The 5,803-nt window shown below is 45.1% G+C and overlaps 1 long non-coding RNA gene across 1 annotated transcript; it reads left to right on the forward strand.

The window, feature by feature from the left end:
- The first annotated feature begins 316 nt into the window (after positions 1-316).
- Positions 317-2,626, forward strand: LOC138830327 (uncharacterized). The gene is made up of 3 exons (XR_011372994.1): positions 317-623; positions 1,125-1,180; positions 2,515-2,626. It is a non-coding gene; the product is annotated as an uncharacterized lncRNA (long non-coding RNA).
- Positions 2,627-5,803: the final 3,177 nt, after the last annotated feature.

The following is a 5,803-nucleotide window of genomic DNA, read 5'->3' on the forward strand; positions in this document are numbered from 1 at the left end:
AAGAGCAAAACAAAGCTCTCAAATTCCACCCTAGGCCCAGGCAATTTAATACATTTTAATTATTTATAACTTCCTGTATTCCAGAACTGCTCTGATAAACTAGGTGTATGAGAGAATGGGAAAGTAGAAAGATATGGATACCAGCATACAATGGAGACAGGAAAGGAGTTAATACAGAAATACACAATGAGTACTACGTAATGACCTCTGTATTCCAAGGGGAGGTGGGGCAGGGTAGGAATTTTAGCTTGAGATTGGCTTCCAGCCAATCAAACCATGATACAGATCACAGAGTCCAGAAGAGAAAATAGCTTGCCGTCTTCATACACAAGGCATCGTTACACCACGCCTCCACTCCCCACAAAGCAATCCCTCCCAACTGTGACCACAGCGGAGAAGGATATCCGTCCTTTACTCTGAAGGGAAGACAGGATGCAGTGGACAGAACACCAGTCCTTCTCTAGATGGATGACCCTGCTCGTTCCACTTAGAACTTTGCATTTGGATCTTTTCCCAGGCCAGGACTATGCAGGAGGCTTTGCTCTCAAAACTCGGGCAGTGGGCCGCAGTTAGAAGCCCCAAGTCAGCCACATGACCACAAGGTGGACAGCTGCTGCTAAGCTGTGAGTTTCAGTGGATAACGGGTATCTCATGTATTTATGACTTCCGATGCCTTTAAGTTATAGTGTGTTTATTGTAACAGTAAATCCATTTGTGAGCTAATCGAATATCCCCATTCCCAAACTGCCTTCTCTTTATCTGGAAATAACTCACTCATCTTTTCTCTTCCTCCTCCTCTTCTGTTTCCTCTCCTTTCTACTTCTTCCTCGTCTCATACTCCTCTTCCTTTCCTCCTCTTCTCCCTCCTTTCCCATCTCTTCTTCCTCCTCCCCTCTTTCTCCTCTTCCTCCGTCTTCTGTTGCTGCTTCTCCTCCTCCTCCACCTTCTTCTTCTGCTTTCCTTCCTCCTCTTCCTCCTCCTCCTCCTCCTCCTTCTCTTGCAGTGTAGGAGATTGAATTCAGGGTCTCATGTTTGCTGGGTAAGACCTCTATCACTTGAGCCACACCCCCCATTCTGTTTGCTTTTAGTTTCTTTTTTTAGATAAGATCTCTTCTTTTGCCCAGGCTGACCGCAGATCCTAATTCTCCTACCTTCATCTGCCAAGTAGCTTGGATTACAGGTATGTGTAGCGATACATGATGAATAAGTGGTTTTTCTCATCCAGATCTTACCATTGAAGGGCCGAAAGCATGTGTCTTCTTTACCATAATGGCCATGGCATGCAGCTGGTACCAGCAGTAACAAGAACTTAACAAATATTCATCAGACCATGACAAGACAAAAAGCAGATTCAAAACACAAAAGATAAGGCTGTGATGAGCACCAGCCAAGTGGTGGTGGCCAGCTTACCCAGGGTGAGGCTCTGAGGTCAAACCCAAGGCCTGTCCACACAGCTCTCCCTCTGCTCCAAGGGTTCTGACATATTTAGCTGATTGACCTTCCTCCTGGACCTAAAGCATACCATCCACATCCTCAACTGGAACCAACAAGAGCTGGTCTTTTTATTGTTCAAGTAGGTAGCCTGGATCTAGGCTTCTTTTCGACCTGAGTATTTTAGAAGAGTTCAATAGATCAGTTCAACATTCATTTATCTTGGACTGTCATTTTGATCTATCTTTTATGCAGGTTTATACAATTCAAAGGAATTGTAGTCCTCATTATTTCCTCATTGGTTAATAAATCATTAAGAAGTTAGTTTGACGGGGCTTTTTAAGATGGGGGGGAATCAACCTTTGTTGAAATTGTTAAAAGCAGATTTTCCTCTTAAGCACTGAGATCAATTTTTGTTCAGTTTGGTTTTATTTTTTTTAGAGTGAAACCTAAATGTACAAACACACCATTGCCTCTTAATTTCTATTGTTTGAAGTCTTTGATTAAATACAATTCCCTGTATAGCTTATCTGAGTTCCCATGTGTATAGCTTAGATTGCATTGACCATTCAAACCCATTCAGCAAGTAAGATATGAAAAGCCTGGGACACTTTGCAGCAAATAGTGAAAGGGCATTCAAAGTTTTGGTCCTCCACAGCCACAAAGAGATGTAGGGTGTACAAATAGAATGGCTGAGTCTACTCCCTGCAGGCTGCACCCAACATGGTGGCCTTTCCTCCCAGCTTGATAGAGATCTTTCACCTCACAAGTGGTTCCAGAACTCAGGTAAAGAATCTTTGAAACAAATCTGTTCGGAGACAATAGCTATTATCTTCTAGGAGTCAACAAACTAGCTGTCAGCCAGCCTTACATTTGGATACTCCTGAAAAGACACAGTATGACAGTTCACCAGTTTGTGAGTTTGTGTGAAAAGAGGAAACTATCTTAGAGCAAACAGTCCATGCCAGTTAAGAAGTCGCTGGCACTATCAGATAGAGGGAGCAGAAGAGCTCAAATAATTGTCAATGATCAGTTTCCTCTGTGCACTTTCTCACCCTCATTTTGCTCATGCGCTATGAACAGGAAAACTCCTGCAAGTGAACCAGTCAGCAACCATCCCAAAGCCTCAGGACGGAGGAGAAGAGAACTGATCTAATACATTCCTACAATAAATTCATACATGTGTTACTCCAAACCCCTGCCAAATCGATCATTTCATGAGGGCATAATCTGTAAAAGATTCCCCTGGTTGAATGTTTCAACTCAGTACTTTTGCTGCTCTGACACTGAGACTTGTCCCATTGTCACATAAGATGGTGATGTACAGAGAACAAGGTCTGGAGCTCAGGCTGCCTGGCCCTCCCCTGTTCACTACTCAGGGTTGAATCTTCTGTACCTCATTCTCTGAATCAGGAAATCAGGAGCGGAACCTCTCTTCTGAAGTTGTGTTGAAGCACATATGTACACGTACACACCCCCCCACACACACAAACTGCACGTACGCACACCCTCCCACACACAAACTGCTCTAAAGAGTATGTGCAGTTTGCCCACTTAAGAAACAATTCATAAACACTCTTGAATCCCCCAAAAGAAGTATAGTAAAGTATCCCCCAAATGAGAGGTAGAAGGAAAGAAGTTTCTAGAAGCAAAGTAGGACCCTATTCACAATCAAACTAAAGGGAAGGAACCAAGGATAGCCAGAAGGGAAACTCACAGTTCATAGAAAATGAAGAGTGTAAGCCACAGAATCAGAGAAGAGAATGCAGCAAAGGGCGGGGGGTTGGCTGAGTGGTTGAAACTTCTGGAATGAAAAGTTCTGGACAGGAGTGAAGCCTGGCATGGACTCAAGCCCCAGGCATCCCCCAGGAGTTGGTGGAGAACCAGATTCCCTAGAGAAGACAATCTGGTCAGATATAACCTGTTGTTCTCTGAGAAAGAGAAGTTCCAGTGTGACCGCTGCTCACCACAGTGACCCAAGGCCCAGTGACAGGATGCCTGCCCTGGGCCCTGACAAGTCCCACCTGGGAGAGCGTCTGCCCTGCCTCAGGGCCAGTTCAGGCCTGCCATTGTACACAACAGCCCTTGTTTCCTCCTCTAACAAGCAGCTCAATATCCAACCACCATGGGAACCCAGTCCGAGAGGCACAGGCACGATGGAGGGGAAGCTGCCAAGGCAAGCATTTGGAAAGGAGCTGAGATCACAGCAGGCAAAGCAGCCATGAGGGTGTGTCTGCAAGGAGTCTTTTTAGCTGGGTAAGGGAAAGAGGCCAGTGCAGGTGGGCAGGGCACTTCCATAACCAATTTGAACATTTAATAAAGCTGCCTGTGGTGGATAGATGGCTTCTGATTTGACATCTGCAGCAGAATAAGGGGCTGCAAATTCAATGAACAGTCTCTGGCCAGAGAAAAAAGGTCAAAAGCTTAAGTTTCTGTACTTCCAGTGGTTCCTAGTATCTCCAGTAAGTATACTAAATTAAAAGACATCCTAGGGTTTTCCCTCCTTCTCTTCCCTCTCAAAGGCATTTGTGGTCCCTATGGAGTTCACAACCCCCTGTAAGGCAGTCGCCACTTCTCAAACTCCTTGCATCCGCTGCAATATTTAGGCATCATGCCAGGAATCCATGACTGGTGCCTATAATCCTTGGTACTCAGGGAACTCAGATCTGGAGGATCACCAGTTGAGGCCATTCTGGGAATACAAGTCTGTGGATTCAGCTTGGGTACACCTTTACAGACGTAGGTATTTTCTCTGTCTTGCCACAGCCACCACGGTATGCCCCCCCTCCCCAAACAGAAGGTCCTGTCCACACAAATGTGTTCACGGTGAAAATGGACACTGAACTGGTGCCCATCAGAGGCAGAGCTCAAGCTCATGGTCCGTGGCTAAGTATGAGAGCCTAGGAAAGAATCCACAGGTGCTCTTAGAGTGACTACATAGCGCAAAGTTCCTAACTCCATGGGGGAGGCGGGGTCTCAGAACTTCAACTCTGTAACACATGATCAAACCATATCACTCTACACCCCAAATTGAAATTCTGCATTACCCTGAAATGCATTACTACACTGGGGGTTGGGGGGGGGAAGGGAGATAATCTGAGCCATCAACCAATGATAGGTAGAGTTGAATAAACAAGAGAAGGGGAAAACAATTTCAATGATTTCCACACTGCAAGTGTCCAAAAGATAGGGACTATGGAACCTTCCTATCTCCACCATTCCCTACGAATATTCTCATCACTTCTTTCAGAATTCCAAATGCGACAGAAAGAACTTCTCACTCCTATCAGAGGACTGAAGAAGCACAGGTCCTGAGAAGTCAGGTGCCTTGGTCCTTCAAGTTCTATGAAATAGACTTCTAGATTTCTCCACATCTATGCCTGCATTGCCTGGTTTGGCTCTTGTTTGGAGCAAAATTCTAAGCAACAAAGCTGCCTCAAGCAGTCTTCTCTTCTGGGGGGGCAGGGTGAATGTGTGGAGCCCCAGTTGCTAAGAATAGCTCAGACCACCTTGGAAGGAGCTCTGGATCTGAAAGGAAGCCCACTGTGGAGTGTGTCTCCTTCTCCCCAACCCATCTGTCATTATGAATTTCCCAAAGCGCATCAGAGATGGTTCAATGTGTGGAGGCATGTCTTTTCTCCTATTTCCTTTCAAACACTCAGCTACGCCAACTATTTTTCCTTCCCCAGTGAGGTGCATTTTGGTAACTGGATGATGGATAGACCTTACAGAATCCTCTAAGGAAGAAAGAGAGCAGCAAGAGCCAGGAGAACTTGCCGAAAACAGCAAAGAAATGTAGGCAGTTCCCAAAGGAAGATCTCTTTAACCATATACAGAAAAGCACAACTTTCAATTCACATGACTTTCCCCAAGTTTTGTTTTCTAAACTAGGTAACAAAGATTAGAGGGCCAAAAATGACTGGAGGAAATTTTTGTGGGAATGCATGGGTATGGAAACACACTGCCGGGAAGGAGTGCAATCATCCTGAAAGTCTCCATTTCCAAGTCTTTGCAAACTCAAACTCAGGGGCTCTGTTGTCTAATACACAGATAAGCTTCCAAGAAGAGTTTTTGTATTTCAAAGAAAACTCTCCAACAATGATTGTTTCTTTTTTTTTTTTTTTTGGGTCCGGTCATGGGGGCTGAACTCTGGGTCAGGGCGCTGTCCCTCAGCTCTTCAGCTCAAGGCTAACGCTCTACCACTTGAGCCACAGCGCCATTTCCGGCTTTTTTTTTCTGCTTATGTGGTGCTGAGGAATCGAACTCAGGGCCTCGAGCATGCAAGGCAAGCGCCCTACCACTGAGCCACCTTCCCAGCCCAATGATTGTTTCTTAAAAAAAAAAAAAAAGAAGTAATTATCTATGGGTTATA

The sequence above is a fragment of the Dipodomys merriami genome, unplaced genomic scaffold (assembly GCF_024711535.1).
Source record: "Dipodomys merriami isolate MVZ:Mamm:240054 unplaced genomic scaffold, mDipMer1.0.p SCAF_1891, whole genome shotgun sequence".
Lineage (NCBI taxonomy): Eukaryota > Metazoa > Chordata > Mammalia > Rodentia > Heteromyidae > Dipodomys > Dipodomys merriami.